The sequence below is a fragment of the Canis lupus genome, chromosome 17 (genome assembly GCF_048164855.1).
Source record: "Canis lupus baileyi chromosome 17, mCanLup2.hap1, whole genome shotgun sequence".
NCBI classification, from domain to species: Eukaryota; Metazoa; Chordata; class Mammalia; order Carnivora; family Canidae; genus Canis; species Canis lupus.
Genome location: NC_132854.1, coordinates 21,909,725 through 21,933,625, shown reverse-complemented (window position 1 = coordinate 21,933,625; position 23,901 = coordinate 21,909,725). Strand labels below are relative to the sequence as shown.

The 23,901-nt window shown below is 33.6% G+C and overlaps 1 pseudogene; it reads right to left on the bottom strand.

Annotated features, from left to right (window-relative positions):
* LOC140607753 (SWI/SNF-related matrix-associated actin-dependent regulator of chromatin subfamily E member 1-like) overlaps positions 1-4,372 on the bottom strand; it is a 53,988-nt pseudogene extending 49,616 nt beyond the window's left edge.
* Between the last annotated feature and the right edge of the window lie 19,529 nt (positions 4,373-23,901).

Sequence of the window (23,901 nt, the reverse complement as noted above, 5' to 3'; positions counted from 1 at the left end):
TTTAAATTAATTTCAGAATGCTTTGTCCATCATACTTTGCTATCAATGTTTTAATCCTGGGGTCTCAAGCAGAACTCTCTTGTCCTTGGTTTATTAAAAAACAAAACAAAACAAAACTCCAGCTCAAAGAGCCACTTTCTTTTTGGATGTTACTGTAAACAATAGAGTTGATTTAAACTATTCCTAAAAATGCATACTACTTCATATTTCTAAGTAAAATGTAAAAGTTACTTAAATAAGTACTCATCTTTGTCAATTTGAGAAATTTCTAAGATAGAAGAACATGCAAATCACATTTTCCACACAATTAAGGAAGCTGATAAGGCTGCTTGCCTCTCATCATATCTGTCAATGATAGTTTACAATGGAAATAATGGTAAACTAACAAATGTTATACAGATGGTCCCTGACTTACAATAATAGTTTGACTTCAACTTGTTTTCTTGACTTTACGATGATGCAAATGCCATACACATTCAGGAGAAAACATAGTTAGAATTTTGAATTCGGATCTTCTCCTAGACTCCCGATATGTGGTACAATCCTCTCTCATGACACTAGGCAGGGCAGTGAGCCATAGCTCCCAGTCAGCCATACCATCATGAGAGTCAACACCTGTACCACTGACAATCATTCTGTACCCATACAACCATTCTGCTTTTTTTTACTTTCAGTACAGTATTCAACAAATTACATAAGATTTTCAACACTTTATTATAAAATAGATTTTGTGTTAGAGGATTTTGCCCAGTTGCAAGCTAATATAACTGTTCTGATTCAGTTTAAGGTAGGCTGGCCTAAGCTATAATGTTTGGTAGGTTATGTATATTAAACCTATTTTGACTTATTTTCAACTTATGATGGGTTTATAAGGATGTAACTTCATCATAAGTCAATTAAGATCTGTACTTATTTTTCAAAAACAAGATAGACAATGCAGAGTGCAAAATTATTGCATAATGTATAGAAATATCTTCATTATGTACAAGTACTCTGTTTTAAGAAGTTTGAAACCAGTTATAATAACCTACAGTTTTCACAGAATTTCATCAGAAAAATTTAAACCTCTGTCAAAAATTCTTGAAAAGCTAGGTGTTAGGATGGAATACTGTGAAATAATTATATTGTGATGAAAATGCTTGTTAATGGACCCCTTTCTGAGTTTGCCTTTTTGCTAAAGTTACACACAATTTTTACCATCATTTGGCAAAGTGTTATGGAGTGTAAGTCACAACTTGGTGTTAGTCAAAGTTTATAGTTCCAAGACTTATCTAATTTTGTTTAATATTAAATTTCAAATACTCAGATGCCAATGACAATGCATGTTGCCTCAGATGCCAATGACAATACATGCTGCCCCTTAGCTCTAGTTATTATGCTAAAGAAACAAGTAATCAAAAAAGCAATTGCTTTGTGTAGAGGAAAATACACCAGAAATCTAGCCTGTGACCTCATTTTTAAAAACATATTGTAAAAGCATCAATAAAACTACTAAAAATTATATAGGAAAGAAAATAATTCATGGTATGCTAAATAATCTAGCATATGACACATTCAGAATAATGTATGTTTTAATCAATACACTTTTATTTTGTTTTCTAGTAGAATGTTTTGATAGTATGACAAAGGGATATCACTGCTTGATAATTTATTTCATAAGGTTCTGCTTAAATAAACAAAAGCATAATTGAGAGAGTTATCTGCAATACATGAATTTACATGCATAATTCTTCCATTTGTTAGGTACAGTGGGATGGCAACTCAAATAATTTATTTTTTGATTCAGTTATGTACTTGATATCAATGGAATATCTATTGTGAACAAATTATAAATTCTCTGCATTTGTAAGTCTCATTTTAGGTCAATTTTAAAATTAGGTCTAATTTGAGGTTAGAGTTGATATTTAAGCATGAAACCTGGGAAAGTTTGAGATTAGAAGCTAGATTAGACAGAGGTGATTCTGAGTCCACTCCAAAGACAGCAGAGGTTGATTGGAGCTGGGCCATCAGGCTTACTCGGGCTAGAAAGGTCAAGATGTCCCCTCAAACCCCACTGCACACCCAGAGGACCCTGAAGTAATTCTTGCAGTATTGTTCAGGGCATGATATAAGCTCCTGGCTGGTCTCTAATCATTCTGGGTACCAAACCCTTTACAATATTTCACATGTACCCCATAGGGTATAGACAAGTGTCCGTGTGTAAGAATGGCTGTGAAATTAACAGGGATTTGGGACCCTGAATTAAGTTCTTGTTGAATTGTCAGCAGTATAAATATAAATGAGGCTCTATAGTCTATTGTCACAACCAAAAGAAAGTGACAATGCTGGAGGAGTGTGTGTGTGTGTGTGTGTGTGTGTGTGCGTGCTTAAATAAATCAAGGACAAGAGAGCCCTGCTGGAGACCCCAGGATTAAAGCATTGATAGAGAGCAAAATATGATGGATGAAGTGTTCTGAAGTTAATCTACCCAACTCTAACATTTCAACTCATCAGAGAGTTGATTGTCACTACCCACAGATCATTCTCAGCAAGCTCTCTGTTCTTCTTATCAGTTTCCTGAAAATCAGGACATTTAGAGCTACCTTTTTATTCCTGTTTAAGATCATAAGCTTTCACTCTCCCTCATGAGGATCCTCTTACAAGATCCTATTACAGGAAGACCAGAAATATCATGATTTATGACAATAAAATCTTCAAAGCAAACGGAAAGATAACTGGTAGGAAAATTATGACATACGTCTTCTTTAATAATGACTTTTGAAGTATTTTACCTCACAGAGTAGGCATCTAAAAAATGTTAGTTGCCATAGGTGTGATTATTAGACACAGTCAAGATAAATTAGTTTGAGCAACTTTCATTTACCTGAAAGATAGCTTTAGAGTATGTAATTCTAGAGTTATAGTAAGAAGAAAAAAATCATAAATCACAGGGACAGTCTTAATATCATGTTCAAAATAATCTAAAAACTATGAACATAAAAACAAATAACATTAGTAATATGGTTTGTACCTGGAAATGGAGTTGTATCATAATTCACTGTCACAAATATAGATTACAAACAAGAGCCATTTTGATGAGTCACATTTCACTTAGTGAGGTGTTTTTTTAATTTTCTGTGGCAAAAGGATTAGCCTTTGTGTGTTTTCATTATTCACGAGACATACATATAATCATATTTTGTCTTTTGTTTTACCACATTACTGTCTTCTTTTAAACAAGAGATCAATTTTATATAAATATTTGTACATATCAGCACATCAGTTATAATGCAGGTTTAATAAAAATGAGGATCTTGGAAGACACTATACAGAAAGTAACTAATCTCAATTATTAAAGAAACTGTCTACTTACTAAAAACTTGTAAGCAAACTGATGTCTTGATTAGTAATGTGAGATTTAAATAAAAAGTGTGAAATGCAATGAAACAGCAGTATAATTAACTACATAAATTGGATTAAAATATATAGAAAATTTATTCAGTGAAAAACACTTAATTCATAGAGCAGTAGAGATTAAAATTAATTTTGAAGTGAATCATGGATTTATTTATAAGATGAAAACTAATTTTTAAAGACAGAATTCAGTGTTTGCCAAGTTATTGTGAGTACATTGGGGAAAAAAGACAAAAGTTTTAAAAATGCATTCCATAGGGGAGTCCTGGAAAACTGGGCTGCATTATTTTTCCTAACACCAGAGAGCTACAAAGCAGTATGTGCAATTAAGATTTTTAAAAATAGTTTAACTTTTAAAATATCTTAAAACTGCCAAGAACATCATTTTTAAAAGACTAATTTTATTCTGGGTGCATTGGAAAATTGGGGCTACAACACATACCAGAAATTCTTTTATTTCAATTTCATGTACTCACAGGGAAAATGCATTAATATTATTTTTTTCAAAACACATTTTTACATGTTTTCTGAATTATCCATACAAGAATACTCAAAGCAGGAGGAACTCTGCCACATTTCAAACAAAGAAATTTATGCTGGGAGCAGTGAAGTGTCAAAGAACTGTCAAGCTCAGGTGTGATCTAGAAACAAGATCTTCAACAGATGTTAGGCTCCTCCAAGTTGAAATTCAGGATTGTTGCTTATTTTCTCTAATACCTAGGCAAGCTGTTGAACTTCTCCTTTGGAGTTGACATGAAATTTAGATATAATCTATGCAAATATGCCATCTCAGACACTTCAAACATGGCAACTAGCGATTTAGTGTAATCCCAAATCCATCGCTACTTTATTGTGTGACCTTAAGAAAGCTGCCATTTTCTCAACTCTGAAAGTTGGTTGAGTTGCACCTACCTGACATGATGCAGCAAGGATTATGTAAGATGATGCGTATAAGCATGCCTGGCACAAAAACCGTCATGTCCTTTTGCTATTCCTTCATCACTGCATATTTCAGGTTCCTAAGCAAGAATTCCTTATCCCCTAAGGCACTGCCTCCCTTCCTTTTTTTCTTTCAACACTAAGAAATGAGCCTAAAACAAGGAAATCTGAGTGGCTTAGGTAAATCTATTACAAAATAAATCACCTCCTCTGGAAGCAATCTGTGTAAGAACAGGAAATACAATACTAATTAGGACAACTGAGTTCTGGTCCCCCCTGCCTTTTTGCCTTTAATCTCTAGGGGTTGTAGCCATTTAAACAAGTTATGTATTTTCTTGGATGGGGGGGACACCTATTTCCTAAGCTGTTCCAATACATTGATTAAATAGATCATCTTTAAGACTTATCCCACTTCAAAAAAAAAAAAAAAAAGACTTATCCCACTTCTAAATTCTGTATTATCATCAAATAAATCACATCAGTGGATAGTTTCCTTTTCTCTGTTATTCTTTTCACCTGATAGCATTGCCCTCAATTTTGTCAGTTTGAATGATAAAATTCAGATGTTAATGCAACCGCAATTGTGATTTTTAACCTTGCACAGACCATGAGTTTTACTCCATTCCAGAAGCTACTACTAATGTATCCTTTAATTAGACAGGCTGCTAAAATATGGATGGATCAGCAAAGATGCATTCCCGATTCTGGAAAAACAATTTAGTGCAGACTCTGCTAATATTGTTATCACTGAGGCTGAACTGTTGTATACATGTTGCAAAAAAAAAAAAAAAAAAAAACACCCATTTCTCATCATTTTGCTCTGTAATCTTCAGAATGTGACTCTTTAGGTAGTATTCTTCATGGACACAACAATAAAATAGCTAGGATATCCTGTATATACATATACCTATATAATATCTGAATATATGTTATATGAGGAATATGCATTGAATGTGTTCATAAAATGGCCTATTATGTGTCAGATATAACATATTTGTCAATTTTCCTCAATATGTATAACTTAATGAGGAGAGACACATTGCTTCTTTGACCAATTTCAGCACAAAAACATTGATTTACATTTCAAGCATACACTGAGAACATAAATACTATTTGATGGCTATTATAAATAACATTTCTCAAGATACTAAATATTATAATTATTAATATTCAGACAAAGGTAGAATAATTTTATGTGATGAAAATTATAGGATTTACTCCTAGTCCCATTTTAATACAATTTGCTGAATTTGAATTTTCTGTGACTTACTTAACTCAAATCTTTCATATTTAGAAGATCCAAAATGTAATTAAATACTTGTGTACTTTACTAAGGCTCCAATGCCAGAAAAAGATAGAAAACAAGATGACTAATGCTATTTATTCTAGGACTAATGTGAGAATTGTCCAGGCAAATAAGTGACCGGGAATAAAAACAAGGTATGGTTTGTTATCACGTTTGTTTTGTTTTTTTTTTTAATTTTTATTTATTTACGATAGTCACACAGAGAGAGAGAGACAGAGACATAGGCAGAGGGAGAAGCAGGCTCCATGCACCGGGAGCCCGACGTGGGATTCGATCCCGGGTCTCCAGGATCGCGCCCTGAGCCAAAGGCAGGCGCTAAACCGTTGCGCCACCCAGGGTCCCTGTTATCACATTTGAATGATTACATTAACATTATCATTCACTCATCCTAATAATTTAAAAAAATCCATATTTCAGGAACTTTGCTAAGATAACACAAAAATTCTCCTAAGTATGAGGTTCAGTATTGTTTGTAGATAAAATCCATATCCAAATTTTAAAATTTATATTGAGGAGAGACTTGTTGAGATTTTATTTAATCAATTTAGTACCTAAAACTTTGTAAAGTAAGTACAAATAAAAGAGATCCCTAGGATGAAAAGATGGATAAAGAAACGCTGTACTGTGAGAATTTAAGAAATATGTCCAATGAATAAAGAGTAAGGTGATCCCTCTATATCATGGATGCCATGTCCTGAATGTCCTGAGAGCTAACATGTACTATAGTTACAGGAATCCAGGGAGCTTATACCATTCCCTTGAGAGAACCTGTGATACCTTTGTTTCTTTCCACTAGAACAAACTTTTTCGTGTGAGGTATGGGAGACAACTAAGGTTTGGATTACAAAGCAAACATTAAGCTGCTATTTTTCATGTGTTTTATCTCACTTAAACTTCATCATAAATCCATGGGAGTGGGTCTTTTTGTCCCATTTTTTTTTCAATATGAGGACATAGAAGCTTATCTTTACTGGATGTGCTGCATCACAAGTAAAATTCAAATTCTACGTTTTCTGATCTAAAACCTTTGGTATCTTTGCATTTTGCTGGCTTGCCTCATTTGATAAGACTGGAGTTACCATAGACTCAAATACGTCACCCGCTTGTTTAAATATTTGTGTTGCATTGCCTAACAGAGGTATATAAGCAAAATGCCTACACTGCAATGGAATTAAGTCCTGAAAAGATTTAGAATGAAATAATTTTATATGAAGAGAAAAAAAGATGTTAAATTTTCATTAGATAGAAAATGAATATCAAATAAATCAATACCAAATTGATATCTGTGCACTCTTTACTGCAATAGTATTAAACCGTGCCACCAAAAGTAAATTACAGAGCAAAGGAATAATATTTTAAATTAATTATATTTTAAATTATTTAATACAGTAATTGGTATTTGTTGAAATTGCCAAAATATCGCATGTTTTTTTAACAGATTCTGTCCTGTGCTGAATATAAATAAAACAGAATAAAGTAACACATATTCGGCTTTTTCACACAAAAACATTCATAAATTATTCTATTAGTTTTGGATAGTGCATACATAGATATGTAAATTTCCAATAGATTAAACAACATATTTTATGCATATCAGGGCTGCTAGTTGTTTTGATAACTAGAGAGAGATTAAATGTGTTGGGCCAATTAAGGATTAGCTTAAAATAAAGTAATTGAATATAAAATCAAAGGAACTCTTAGTATAATGGAGTATTCTCCATTTTTTTTTTCTCTTTCAACTTTTATGGCAGCTTTCTCAGAGGAGAATGCTCACATTATTTATTAACTTCTGAAAAGTCAACAAAACAAACTTAACGGTTTAGGAACAATTCTTATATTATTGGGGTATGTTTGAGCACAGCTTTATGTATTTGAATTGACATTTTTGACTAAATACAGTAAAATTCAATTGCAAATGACTCTAGTGATGTACTTTAAAAAAGCTATATATACATATATTTTGACGATTTTATTTTATTTATTCATGAGAGACACTGAGAGAGAGGCAGAGACACAGGCATAGGGAGAAGCAGATTCCCTGCGGAGAGCCTAATACAGGACTCGATCCCAGGACCCCGGGAACACATCCCGAGATGAAGGCAGATGCTGAACCGCTGAGCCACCCAGGCATCCCTAAAATAAGTTATTTAAAATTTATTGAATCAATATTTGTATTGTAACTATATGTGTATAAGTATATATATTATAAATAATATACATATTTGTATATATAAACAAATGTGTATGCAACATGTATAAAATGTTTATAGTATACAATACATTTAATAAATGATTGTTTAAATAATGAGTGCATCAGTGTAAGATTGTAAAAAACCAGAATAACTGATAATGCTAGCTATACTAGAAAAAGGAAAATGTGTATGTTTTATTCTTTTTTGCTATATCAAAATATGGAAAATTTTAAGACCATCTACAAGGCTAACTTATTAAAGTGACTAGAAAATCAACCTAATGATTACATGGTTCAAATAGAAAAGATAAATTTCTAAGCACAAAAGTTTAACTAAATATAAAAAGGTCTTCTATGCCAATGCAAGTTTACTTGAGAATTACATATATATCAAATTAAAATCTTTAACTAAATTTAAATATTTAAATATCTTAAATTTTAATTAAATATACAAATAGCTTTTATTAAATTCATACATAAAGTGATAAACAATGGAAGTTTCTCCCTGAATTTTGATTGTCTTAATGTGTAATTTATCAAATTGAGAAGACAATGCTAGTAAGTGATGGCTTATAATTCTTTAATGGCGAGTATCTATTAAAATATATAAATAAAAAAGATAGTTACTTTGGGAATACTTCATCTCTAGAGTGTCTGCTTACTCTGCAATAAGATATCATATACTCATGAATTTGTAATCCAAATTGGTATTTCTGTATACAAATTTGACACTTTCATAAATAATTTAGTTTTTCTAGTCTTATAGATACAGAGTCATTTGCACAATATGGAATACAAATGTATTTCCTGGCACTATCACTTGATGTTTGATTTTCTGATTTGATTTCCAGAAAAGGATACATTTTCATAATATTCTTGGCTTATTTGTGAGATAATAATTTTGTTGATAAATCATTGTCCTAAGTGCATCACTGTATTTAAGAAGAGACCTCTAAAACAATACAGATTAAAACAATACAGATTATGTTTTTCTAACTCATAATTCATAAACAAGAAGTCCCTCAAATGTTTGGGGTTTTCTCTGGGATTTCATAAGATTAGGGGTTCTCGATGCACCTAGTCAGAAAATCTCATTTTGCCTCATTTTACTGTAACAACGAATCTGCGTTATTAATCATGCACATTCTTATAAGCCAGACTCCGGGTAATAATTGAGGTTGCTAGAAGATATGGTGAATGAACTGATGCAATGAATAATAAGCTTTGAAATAAAGGAAAAGGCTAGATTATGGTTCTCTAAAGCCGGATGTGTAGATCCTGCTACTGGTTATCTATTGAGATAGTAATAAAAACTTGTGTGTGCACAGAATTATGGGTGCATGTGAGGAAAGCATAGAACTCAGGGGCTTAAAGCCATTTACATTTTTTCAGCCCTGGAGCATGCAAATCAGCATTTGGGCTGATTTACCTGCCTAGATTTTCTGATCTCTCCTAAACTCATTCACATGTGGACAGTTGATTGTCTAACAGGGTTTTGCAATGACTAAACCATACGTCTTTTATCTTCCTGTCAGCTAATTGGGCATATATTCTCCTGGAAGCGATGAAGTCAGAGGCATATAAGAAAAGCCTCACAATTCAAGCCATTTAAGACTACTTAAGGTATGGTCCCCAGCATTCAATCAGCCTTAAACACATGTCATGATGGAACCCAAAGTCAGGATGGAAGAGAAAAACAAAATTACATTAACAGTATGGAACCAGGGACTAGTAAACAATTGGAGCTGCTAATGTAATCATCTTGCCATAGTCTTCTAAGGTTTTAATTAGGTAAGATATGATAAAAGCCTGTGAATAATAGTAAAGTATATGTATAGGAGAATGCTGTAACCATTATTGTCAAAACAATTGAAAGAATTTGTAAATTTGTACATTTTTTGGTTGTGAAGGGTCAGGATGACTGTTAAAAGATGTTTTTAACATTAAATTTATGGGGATAGCTGTATTTATTCCCAACAGCTTCTCTAGCAAAGTACTACAACTCAGGTGGCTTAAGAAAGAGCAATTTGTTCTCTCCCTGTTCCTAGAATTCCAGAATTAAGGAGTTAGCAAAACCACACTCCCTATGAAACCCACAGGAGAAACCCTTCCTTTCCTTTCCTTTCTTTTTTTAAATATTTTATTTCATTTTTATTTATTTATGATAGTCACACAGAGAGAGAGGGGCAGAGACACAGGCAGAGGGAGAAGCAGGCTCCATGCACCGGGAGCCTGATGTGGGACTCGATCCTGGGTTTACAGGATCGCGCCCTGGCCAAAGGCAGGCGCTAAACCACTGCACCACCCAGGGATCCCAACCCTTCCTTTCCTCATCTAGTTTCTGGTGTTCCTTGACTTGTAGATGCATTGCTCAAATCTCCACCCCTGTTGTCACAGAGGTGTGTCCTCCTGTGTACTCACTGTCTTCACACAGGGTTCCCCTAATGTGTTTTTGCCCAAATTTGTCCCTTCTTTTCAGGATACCAGTCATATTGGATTAAGGGCCCCCCCTACTGCGGTAGAGCCTCATCCTAATTAATCATATCTGCAATGACCCTATTTACAAATAAAATTAAGTTCTGTTTTACTGGGGGTTAGGATTTCAACATATCTTGGGGTGAGGAGGACATAGTTTAATCCATAACCATAGTGGCATTAACCAAAACAAAGTGTTGATAGCAAAAATTAAAAAAATATATATATATTCAGAGAAGGCATGAGGAAAAGATGAATTTGTATCAAAGCATTCCAAATCTAAGCTTTCAGAATAATATTCAGTTTAGAAACACAGAAAATATTTAGAAGTGTCAGATTAGCACTGCTAGAGAGAGAAATTTGACATTTGCCGAGGCAAAGGTTTTCTACATGGAGTGGACAACAAGTCTAAAGACTAATACAAAAGGGTAGGTACACAAATCTAGGAGAAATCAGAGAAGTGTGGGAAAGGTAGGAAAAGATAAAAAAGTATACATTATAATTAAATTGGGAAGAAGGGGTTTTACTTAGTCAGGTAAGAGACCAAATACAGTATCTGAATAGAATAAATCTTAGAGATTGTTCAAGATGAGCATGGCAACAGTTAAACCTAGTATAATTTTAAATACTTATTTTTAAAAATGTATATTTGTTTGAATTGCAATTATCATTATTGCCAAATTAAGGAATATTCCATTTATGAATTTTAAGGAATTCATAATTCCTTAAAGGAATTACAACACTTAAATAATTTCAACAAGGAGAGTTTCAACTAAAATCTTTGTAAATAACATTTATTTGCTTTTCAAGTAAAGATATTGAAGGACCAAGAGTAAAGGAAGCCAAGTTAATTTATTCTGATTATAGCATTCTAGCTCATAGAACATATGGCAAATTTTGAAAATTAAAGTAAATATTCCCTTGAAATGCCTAGTTTTAGCAAAGTATGCATTGGAACTGGAATTGAAAATAACAGATAAAAATGAAATACATTTCATTATGCTTTTAAGGAAAAGCAAAAGTTTGGAAGGAGGTAGCCCTTTTCTGGATTGTTCCAACATATTCTTCCTTGCTGTTCTATCACCAGGAAGCAGATTACTCAAGGGAAATAAGAGTGCCAGATTTGAAGCTGGAATATAAATAATAAGTCTAAATCCTGGAAATACTTAAAAAAACAAGCAACTAATTAAAGAGAAGGCCAGGCGAGAAAAAGAATGTCAGTTGCTCAGATGCCCACCTCTGGAAGTGAATCGTTTTTACACCCTGTCTTTGCCAAAGTACTCCTTGAAGATATTAAAGAACTGTGTGTGGGTTTTTATTCCTAGCAATTCTCTTTGGAACATTGGCAGTGAAAATACGGCATTAAGGGATTAAAAAGAGTAATGATGCCAGTATTATTTTTTTAAGCCTAAAAAGGAATTCAGTGGTATTTAGTGGAAAACCATGAGATTAACAGGCTGCAGACTAACGAGTTACCTAATTTGGTGCAAATTAATCTCCTGCTTTAGAGCATGGAAATACTGAAGTCCTGCTTACACTATTGTTATAAAGCATAGTGGAAATGATGTATATGAGGTGTCAAAGTTCAACAACTGTTCTAGTTTACCTTTTAACTGAAAAATATCGAATCTCTGCTTGTCATTTTTATCACAAATACAGTAAAGTTACAGAATCTAATCTATAACCTATTTTGTGTATGCTTAATTATGAAAGTAGGTAGAAATCCTTATTTAATTCAAGATGAGCATGACAACAGTAGGTCATAATCCTTTATTTAATTAATTTGGGTTATATTATGCTTTATTTTACTTATTATCTCCCAAGATTTTATTTGGAAGTCCCTATGCTCCTATGATTTCACGTGTCCTTTTATAACCAGGTTTTCCTTGGTAGATGCAGTTTTGTTTTCCTATCTCGTATTCATATTAAACTTTTGATATTCTTAAGTATGGCTCTGAAAGCCAAAAAAAATTAATCCATAAAGTCATTATATCTACATCCTCTAAGTAATTATAGGCATTATTGTCATATAAATTGGGAATTTAATAAATAGTTGTTTGTTTATAATATCATGGGGTGAAAAGTGAGGCAGGCAAGAGGCCCAAAGATCCCTAGACCCCAATAAATGAAAACCCTGGGTAAAAAGGAAGCTGTATTTGCACTTGAACCAATTTCCTTGTAGCTAGAGGGTTTTCTGGGGATTCTGCTGTTGGACAAGAGCCCAGGTCACTCTTGGCAGCTGCCCCATGACTGGGGCAGCAGCTGGTTCATGTGCTTATATATTGATTACCCTCCAGATGGAGTGAAAAGATGAAGTAATTATGAATTATTACAGAAAATTGGGTTTTAAATTTTGACAACATGATGAAAACAAACTCTAAATCATGATGTTTCTTAATTAAGATGATTAAGGTTTATTTTTTATTTAATATCAATAATAAATATATTTTAAATAATACCTAAAATCCTGTTGCCATACTGTTTAATTTTTTTTTAATTCAGCATTATGAATTAAATTGAGGCCCCTGACAATCTTTGTGAAGATATGCGAGATGCCCATGCAGATTTTTCCCATCCCTGAAAGTCCTGTGTTGTTATGTGCATTTGACTGGACACAAAAGTTTGCTGCTTAAAAGTTACTATCACAAGGAAGATATTTCCTTGGCTTCTCTCACTCCATAACTACATACCAAGAGTCTTGATCACAACACATCTGCTCAATATTTTCTCAAGAAAACCCATATTATTAACGGAAGCAAGGAACTCACAAATGCACACTAGCTTTATAAGTTTTAAATGTCTTGTCATTGTTTTCAAGGTTTCATTTGCATATGTGTTGATTCTTGAGGAAAAGTTAATATGTATCCAATCCTAGAGTACTTTGGGTAGCAAAAGCACTGCAAAGAATCCCCTATTTTTGGCAATAAAACATATACACATGATACAACAGGACAACAATTACTGTACTAAACATGAACAGAAGCTGTACAGTGTGTTGAAAACTCTTTCCCAATTTGCTAAAAGTACCTCCGTGACAAGTATAAAGTGGATGATTCAGTAAGCATTTGTCAGCAAAAGAAAGATTAATGTGGCAAAGTGTGTGTGGGGGGGGAATCATAGGATGCTTCTCTAATTTTATTCGAATGAGTCACACATTCAAAGAAAATGATTTATTTGAATGATTCAACTATTACCTAACTTCTATGAGATGTCAGAAAATCTGTGTTCCAAAACATTTTAAAAATAAATAATTCCTGTTTTGTGAATTTTCTTTTATTTTTTTAAGTCATCCATTATGTACCTACACTATGAAAAACTGGTGAGCTTAAGATAAATAAGACACAGTCTCTCTCTTTGAGAAGCCCACTGTCTGGCAGAAAAAACATATAAAATTATAGGCATGGTGCTAATGTTAAAAACACAAATATTTGAAATTATACATACATATGCATAGAATGTACTCGTAAAACTCTATGTCTGAATTATACTGGCATTTATAATATATAACACAAGAATTATGGTACTGTTGTCTCAGATTTTCTAACATAACTAATTGCTCAGAGTTGTGATTATATCACATGACCAGCAGTATTTCCTCAATAATTACTTTAAAAATATCATTGAATGGAAGCATCAGTCTTACAAATGTATATCAGCTTGTTCTGTTCAATTGCTTATAATTATAGCATTCTTATCTTGCTGACCAGATTCCAAAGGCATATAATATGGCACAAGGCAAATAAAATTAGTGTTCTATTCTTCTATTTTCATTTTCACATAAAAATACATGATGAGATTTCACAGGCAGAACAGAGATTACTCAGTCTAACTATGGTGGATCTTCCTGGTGAGAAACAATCTGTACTACAAGGATAATTTATCACCATATTTTAAAAATTCTGTACTCACATAACATCCTAAAGATCCTTTATAGAACTTAAAAAAACAAACAAAAAAACTGAAACTTAACCAGATTCTAGAGACAATAGATTCATATGTGTTAAATAATCTGTTGGTGTCAATGAAAATTATACTGCTCTTGTGTAGACCAGATAGATTATGCTAAAATACTCTACTAATATTTGCCTCCTCAGAATTAAAGGTACACTAATCTAAGGATTTCTTTCTGAAAGTGAGATAGTATTTTAGAAAGTTTGTGATCTAATGTCAGCATCTTTAACCCCAATTTTAAATCTACATGCCTGTTTTCATCAGGAATAACTCTACATTGAAAGACATTTTGCAAACAAAAAAGAGGTAAAAAGAAGAAAAGTAAGCCCTTTGCACTTAATTTTTCCAGGTTCTTACTCATTTTTATGAACAATTATACATACTTTATTGTTTTTAAGCAAGCTCTACATCCAGCGTGGGGCTTGAACTCACAACCCTGAGATCAACAGTCCTGTGCTCTACCAACTGAGCCAGCCAAATGCCACAGACTTCACTCTTAATATAAATAAATTCCATGTATTCCATTCTAAAAACAAAATCATACAATAGTATTTACTATGAAACCTCTACTTTTCATCTTAATGTTTTAATACAAAAAAAATATTGAGGTAATTAAAATATCCCCTGTAAAATTCCAAGTAGAAAACACAGAAGACAGAGTTCCTGAATAATAAACTTCTGATGCTGCAATTTTGTTAAACAAAACACTACTTAGGATTCTAGTCAGTATTTAATTTTCATGTAAAGAACTGTGTCTGGCATAGATTTAGTAGCATTTTGTAGATTTATTTAGCAGATGTCATTTTGGCTCCATAGGTAATATTTGTTCTAAACTTTGAAATTATTCAAACTTTTGCTTTTCAAAACACCAGGCACTGCTCTCATCTCCCACACCTCACAACCTTCTGAACATACACCATGGATGATAGAGTGTCTCTAACGGAACACTAACAGGGTTTTGGTAAATTTAGAAAGAAGCCATCTACATGTTGTTGTTCCTGTATTATTATCAATTTTTAAAACATTTTGGATTTCTAATTGAGGTGGAAAACAAGACTTGCTTTGCTTACCTATGTGATTCTATTCACATATGTTTTAAGCTGTTATCTCCAACCATTGACATAATAACTAAAGGAAATCACAGGCAATTCAAAGAGTTGTGTTGGGGAGGCCTGGGTGGCTCAGCGGTTGAGTGTCTGCCATTAGCTCAGGGCGTGATCCCTGCTCCTGGCATCAAATCCCGCATCTGGCTCCCGGGCTCCTTAGGGGGAGTCTTTTCTCCCTCTGGGTCATAAATAAATAAATAGATAGATAGATAGATAGATAGATAGATAGATAGATAGATAGAGAAAGAAAGAAGAAAGAAAGAAAGAAAGAAAGAAAGAAAGAAAGAAAGAAAGAAAGAAAGAAAGAAAGAATCTTAAAAAAAAACACAAAAGAGCTGTGTTAAAAATAAAGACAAATTTAGCCAACTTTGGCTCAAAACTTGATATTTCTAAATCATTCCCACATGTAGTATAAGTAGGCAATGCTAAGTAAGTTTGACAAGGATATTTTGTTAACAAGTTGTTATTGTCCTTTCAATAATGGTTGCAGCCCACTCAAGAGTTTTCTCTTTCCCTCTCTCTGTCCTGTAAGGGAGCCCTTCTGGGCAGCCAAAGGAATCATTCTAAAGATTGATTTATTGATTGATTGATGATTGATTTTAGAGAGGGGGAGGGGGCAAAGGGAGAGGGACAGAGAGAATCTAGAGCAGACGCCCCGCTAAGCATGGATTTCCCCACACAGGGCTCCATCTTACAGCCCTGAGATCACAACCTGAGCCAAATCAAGAGTTGGAGCCAACTGAGCCCCTCAGGCGCTCCACCACAGGGATCTTTCTAAAGTGAACTGCGATTCACATCACTGTCAATAAAATCCAGATACATCCTCAATACTCTAAAGATGTGGTTCCTACTCCTCCTAATCATGGCTTACAAATTTCTCATCCAGCCACATTTTCCCTCTCTGCCTTTTCTATCTTACTTCTAAAATATGAAACCACAGGGGAAAACAATAAATTATTGCCATTGTTTTCTCTTGTCTCTGGACCCTTCCACTTTATCCTTTAAGGCCATCATTCCTCTTGTCCCCCTACCTCATTACTTCCTGCCTAGGAGTTTCCCCACTGACCTCTACCTCATACTCACTTCCTATCTCTCCATCTAGAAGGTAAGCACCATGAAGGCCATGAACATCGATGTAAATAATAAGTCTTGAAGTGTATATGGATTTCCAATGTAAATAATAATAATAGCTAGAAGTCTTGGAGTGTATATAGATCTCTTCCAAGTGCTCCTAATTTGGTAGACACTCCCATACATATTACAAAAAAAAGTGGAGGAAGGGAGCAATTTTAATTTTAGGTCAGGGCATTTCACAATAAGGAATGAAAACATTCAAAACATTCTATCTCAAAACATTTTAGAGATTAACTAGAGTAGATCAGATTCTTTATTTTGTGTAATAAGGAATGAAACTACAAAAGAAAGTGTCATTGAATTGTCTGGGGAGTTACAGCTTCTTTTCAGTAGCTGGTTGCTGGTCAGACCATAATGCTAATTGATTGTTTTAAGTCTAGTTCATTGTTATTCTGACATGCTGAAAAATTAGCCATGCCTTTACAGTGAAGCATGCCATATGAGATTTTTAAAAAAGAAAAATGTTTTTAATGAGTAATTGAGGGAATAGAAAAGTTAGGACAGGAAAATATACAAAGATAATTATAGTGCCAAAGCACAAAAAAGCTGTGAAAACAAGCACCATTTTTTGAGGTGAGTATAACATCCGGTTATCCGATTTCTAGAAGGCAAAATACAATGAGAATTGCCATTCACAATAAAAATTTCAGCGTCTATTTAATCTCACATTTGAATTTCTCAACAACAGGATTTTTTTTCTAAAGGGTTTCTCATATACATTGGCACTTCATAGTACAGAGGAGAATATAGTCTGCAGCACCCTTAAAATCAAGACTTTGGCAAGTTTCAGAGTTCCTTACCTTATAAAATCTCTCAAAATAGACTAATGGCATAAGGCCAAACAGAGTTTGGTAAGCACACACCTGCAAAAGTCCTAACTAAGCTGCTCTGCTCTCTGTTGCTCTAGCTCAAAACAAAAATAAAATTAAGAATTGATAGCAGATGGAAAGGCTGTCTATCTTTTTAAAATCCTCTATGAATATTAAACCTCACAATAAAGATTTGGTTCAGAACCAGAGGACTAGAGTTCAAAATATCATATGGATTTATAAAAATACACAAAGGAAATAGCAATTTCTAGGAACTAGCCACTGGATACTGTTAGAATGTTTTCAATCTAAATTTTCAGTTTTTTTTTCATAAATTGGAACACATTATCCCAAAAATGTTTAATATTCTTCTACCTGTGTAATTATCCCTCTTTTGGTTTTGTGTATTTTCTTCTAGCTTTTTACTGTCTGAAATTGTTTTAGTTTTTTCTTTTTTTAATTTAAAGAATTATCTTTGACTTTTAAATCATTTCCCGTTTTACAGGGTGTTTTTTTTTTTTTTTAAAGTGTTCTGGATTGTCTTTTTTTCTTTTTTTTAATGATTTTATTTATCCATTTGATAGAGAACACAAGCAGCGAGAGAGGAAGAAGTAGATTCCTCACAAAGCAGGAAGCCCAATGTAAGGCTTGATTCCAGGACCCTGAAATCTGACCTGAGCCAAAGGCAGATGCTCAACTGACTGAGCCACCCAGGCACCTCTGTTTTATAGTTTTTATTAATATCTGCTATTGTATGTTCTTTTTTTTCTTACTTTTGCTTCAGCTTCATTAGATTTGATATGATTTTTTTAAATTTTTATTTATTTATGATAGTCACACACACACACAGAGGGAGAAAGAGGCAGAGACACAGGCAGAGGGAGAAGCAGGCTCCATGCACCGGGAGCCCGACGTGGGACTCGATTCCGGGTCTCCAGGATCGCGCCCTGGGCCAAAGGCAGGCGCCAAACAGCTGCGCCACCCAGGGATCCTGATTTTTGCTAAATCTCAAATGAAACTTCAGTTTATGTGTTGTATTGATTTTATTCTAGACACAGTTGGGTCTTCATATTTTAGAATATTATCTCAAATTTAAAAATCACAAAATAAGTGGTATTTTTGATGACCACTTAATTTAGAAATTACCACTACATCTTTACTTCTGTCTGTTATTTGATTATTTTTTTAAAAATAAAATTAGTGGGATATCTTGGTGCTCAGCTGGTTAAGCATCTGATTCTTTTTTTCAAAGATTTTATTTATTTGTGAAAGAGAGAGAGAGAGAGAGAGAATGGCAGAGACCTACACAGAGGGAGAAGCAGATGTGGGACTCGATCCCAGATCACAGGATCATGTCTTGAGCCAGAGGCAGATGCACAACTACTGAGCCACCCAGGTGTCCCAGCATCTGACTCTTGATACCAGCTCAGGTCTTGACTTCAGAGTTGTGAGTTCACGCCCCACATGGAGCTTACTTAAGAATGATAACAATAAGGACACCTGGGTAGCTCAGTGGTTGAGCATCTGCCTTCAGCTCAGGGCCTGATCCTGGGATGCAGGGTCAAGTCCCACATCAGATTCCTAGCAGGAAGCCTGCTTTTCCCTCTGCTTGTGTCTCTGCTTCTCTCTCTCTCTCTCTGTGTGTGTGTGTGTGTGTTTCTCAAGAATACATAAATAAAGTCTTTAATAATAATAATGTTAATAAAATAAAATGAGTGACTTCAGGCTGATATCATTAGATAATTATACAATAATTTTTTAGTTTCTCTTTCAAGAAAAAAATCTTCTTGCCTTCATTCTTCATTCTGTGTACTTTTAAGGCAGTTCTTTATAGGCAGTTCTTTGGTTTTAATTAATTTTATTTCTAGGCTTAAAACTTACTTTCTTATGATTTAAATATGACTTCTCTATTCCATATATCTTGGGGACATTTGATGGGTTTAGGTACAGAAATTTTCTTTGTTCTAAGAAGAGCAGAAAAGAGACACATGCAAAGCTACAATGAGTACTATCCCCAAAACACACATGTTAAAATATTAAAATGCTTAAACACGTTGTATTATTGCTGCCAATTTACTTAGTTGAGAATTTAAAATTTTAACACAAAAGCAAGGAATCTTTGAATGGATATGAAAATATTGGGACGTATTATATATTTAACTCCATAGAAATATTACTTAGTGTGCACATGTCATTTGATTTTACTCTTCTCGGTAAACTTGTTTTAATTTCCTGTTTTTCCTTTGTGGGATTAATTATTTCTTTAATTTTGCAAGTCTAAAAATTTGCTGCTGTGTAGGTATGGGTCCAGTTTGTGATCATGTTTCCTGAAATTAGGACTCTCTCTCAGTCTACATTTTTTCTTTAGGAAACATTCTTTCTATAATAGCTGATAATTTCATTTTCAATTGTTCTTTGACTTCCTCTTAAGAAACATCAATATTGGGATGCCTGGGTGGCTCGGTCGTTGAGCATCACTTTTGGCTCAGGATAATACTTTGCTCCTGGGATCAAGTTCCACATCAGGCTCCCCATGGGGAGTCTGCATCTCCCTCTGCCTCTCTGTGTGTGTCTTAAAAAAAAAGAAGCACCAATATTTCTATATTGAATATTCATCTCTCTAACACAAACTCAATGTGTGCTTTCTCCTAGCTGTTAATTGTTGTTGTTGTTTTTAATTTGCGTTCTAAGAGAGTTGGGCCTTCACATGTATTTTATAAGATTTAAACATTTTCTTGGTGGAGGGATACAACACAGTGACACTTGGGTAGATGAAGAACTGAATTTCTTGTTGTCCATATCTCTAGGTGAGAGAAGGCTACCAGGCCAGGCCACACAAGGGTTCATCCAGTGGGCTAAGGTAACAACAGCAAGCTAGAATGGAAGGAAGCAATTTATAGATATGGTAAGTTGGGGAGGGGTAGCTCGGTTTTGGATGCCCCCGTTGGACTGGCTATTTTGAATAATTTTGCAGAGCTTAGGGTATAAAGGCTGTTCTTATCTTTCATGGTTGCCTGTCTTCCATTACTAAAGCTAAAGAGAAACATGGAATCTTAAAAGTATTTTTTACCAATTGCACACATATGCACAATATTCATACCTTTATATATTGCTGTAAAATTGAACATGTGAATAATACAGAAAATTAGAAGAGAATTCATAGAAGAGAAAAAGAGTATCAATAATCTAAAGAAAACAAACCTGTCTCAGAATTCTTATTAGCAAACTGTATATTAGAAGACAATGTGTGACGCCTGGGTGACTCAGTCAGTAGAGTATCTGACTCTTGATTTTGGCTCAGATCATGATCTCATGGTCCTGAGACAGAGCCTCTTGTAGGGCTCCATGCTCAGCAGGGAGTCCACTTAAGGCTTCTCCCTCTCCTTCTTCCTCTGCCCCTCACCCAGCTCGTGTGCTTGCATGTTCTCTCTCTCTCTCTCTCTCTAAAATAAATAAATAAATCTTAAAATAGACAATAGAATATAGACCTTCTAAATTCTTTTTTTTTAAGATTTTATTTATTTATTCATGAGAGAGAGAGAGAGAGAGAGGCAGAGACACAGGCAGAGGGAGAAGCAGGCTCCATGCAGGGAGCTTGATGTGGGACTTGATCCCAGGACTCCAGGATCACAGAGGAGCCTGCTTCATCCTCTGCCTATGTTTCTGCCTCTCTCTCTGGATTTTATTTATTTATTCATAAGAGATAGATAGACAGAGAGAGAAAGAGGCAGAGACACAGGCAGAGGGAGAAGCAGGCTCCATGCAGAGAGCCCGACTTGGGACTCGATCCCGGGTCTCCAGGATCACGCCCTGAGTTGAAGGTGGCACTAAACCGCTGAGCCACCAGAGCTGCCCCTAAAAATTTTTTAAATTTTTAAAAATTACAATATGATTACCTAATGAAACAAAATATAAATTCTGTTATCTTCATTTTCCAATGTGGATTTAAAACTTTATTTTTATTATATTTTCATCGAAGTCTTGCTCTCTTGATGACCTTTTTCTGTCATATTGAATGTTATTTTCATAATAAGCATTTGCTTATTTTTCATTGGGATCATTTCTTGAATCCTACTGTGCCAGACCCTGTTTTCTATTAGAGCATGCGGTGTGTGTTCGTCTATTAATTTCTTCACTAATTCTAGATGCTTTTACAGGTAGAGAAAAAAACTTTCATATAATAATATTTGGGAAGATATACAAAAGTAGTAACATTTAAGAGTCAGTTCAGGAGATTTTTATTAATGTATCTAGAATTGCAAGAGTTCAAAATTTTTATTTGTTGAATTCTCTTTTCAGTGGATTTTGTGATTGAGAATCTCTTGTCTGAAATTACATTTGTGAGTTATAATATACATTGTTATTTATCTGTGCTATTTCCTATTTCCCTTTGCCATAGATCACAACTGATCAAAACTGTAAATAATGAAATGTTATAATAAGTGAAAAGGTTCACACAATTACATAAGTTGCACATTTTAAAGCTCTAAGAGCTAAGTCATAGAGAGCATCCTACTGCACTAGGTTAGTCTCAACATTTCTGAGAAAAGAATATTTTCTTTCATTGCATACAGTTATTGAAATCTTGTGCTCATGAGCATGTATCTGACAGGTATCTTATAAATTATAATCGCACAAAAGTTAGTTATTGTTATTTTCTTATTTTCTCTGACTCGTGGGAAGTAAATATTAGATTCAGTATGATTTAATTTGGGCAGATGATATCATTATTTATATTCAACACAAAGAAATAAAAAACTAAAAGTATTCTCATCTTTCTATTGTCATTACAGACGTTCTGGTTATTTTTACTGCCAAAATGTTTTCTAAATAAATAAATAAATAAATAAATAAATAAATAAATAAAATAGAAACTCAATCAGACAATGTGGGTATGTTTCAGGTTCTAAAATTTACTAGAAACTCAATCAGATAATTTGGGTATGTTTCAGGTTCTAAAATTTACAAGTTTATGTGATAAACGGTTTATCTTCTGAGCTTTGTTTTTGTTCCTCAGAGACTTAAATAATTTCAGAGTTAGTGGAGACCTTATAATAATGTAAACCCTCATCCTCATTTTTCAAGTGAAGTAACCACAAAACAGAGGGTAAATTGAACTAATCAAATGTGACAGCATTAGTAGTTACTGAGCCAAAGCAACCCATCCTTTGATCCTTGCGTATTCCATGGTGTAGTGTCCTCTGTTTCATAATTTGACTGAGGTGGAATATAGAAAAGAATTATTTGGAAGCCATAACATGCTTTATAATGTGAAAATTTATTTGTATTAATTTTGATGAAATTTGATATTCCAAAAGAGAATTTTACTTCATAGTAGCATTTCTTCAATATTGTAGTTATTCTGATCTACCCCAATCAAGTGAATATTTGATATTTTAATATTACCAAGATGAAAGCAAATTTTGGAGAGAAATTTTACATCATTAGGTTAAAAAAAAATCTTATAAGAAACAACTTCAGAGCTGTCGTGTTATCTGAATACACTTCACTTATTGCATGGATAGTAATCCATGTTGATAAATGATGGTCCTAGAAACTCACCTACAATCTCTCAGGAAAGACTATTACAGCCATCCACATATACAAATAGATAGTGAAAAAAAAATCCTAAAACTTCTAAGTATAATGATAAACACTGAATATACCTAAAATTTCCACGGCCATATTTAAATATGAATAAGAATAAAATGGATTGTAAATTACTGATGGATAGAGTTCATGTTGAAGATGAACTCTCATATTTTCAATGCATATTTAAAACTTTTATGGAAATCTACAGGCTGAATATCCAGCTATAAATCACATATCTGACTTGTGTAAGGTGGCAACTGCTGATTTTTTAAAAATTGTCTTTTAACAAGCAGACCGTCTTTCCTATTGGAAAAGCATTTTCTTCTAGCATGTATTCTGTATGCTTCATTTCCTCTTTTATACATTTTCAACAAAAGTGACCCAGATGTGGAAATTTTAGCATCATTTATATATAATACATATATATATAAGCATAAATTAATTGCTGACTTGGCAAATAATTTATAATTTATATTCACACTTTCTCTAATTTAGTGTATTCTATACACATCATTCTTTTATCTTACCAAGAAATGATTAACAATTCAGGACTGTTTAATCATAATATATAAATCATATTTGTGTGTGTATGTGATTTCTCAATGTGTTGAAAATACATATTATTTTCCAAAATGATGGATTATTTAAAGCATTTTCTAAGCACAGCAAGCTAAGAAAGTAAAACTTTCCGGCAGGTTTATAATTTAAAACACACAAACCAAAAAGGCTTTAACAGTTTACAGAGAGTTTGAAAAACGTACATTCAATCAAAAGCCTAATTCTACTACTACTTACCACAGCAACATATGTTCAATGGCTAATTCTTATGCCAACTGACTTTTTCCAAATGTTACTGGGGCTTTTGAAAATGTTCAGGGCTCTTTTATGTTTATAATTTTTGGAGAATTCAGACATGAAAAGACTATTCATTCCATGGCTGCCCATACGTTTTAAAAAGAGAAGGAAAAAAAAAAAAAAAAGGAAAGGAGAAATTCAAAGCATAGC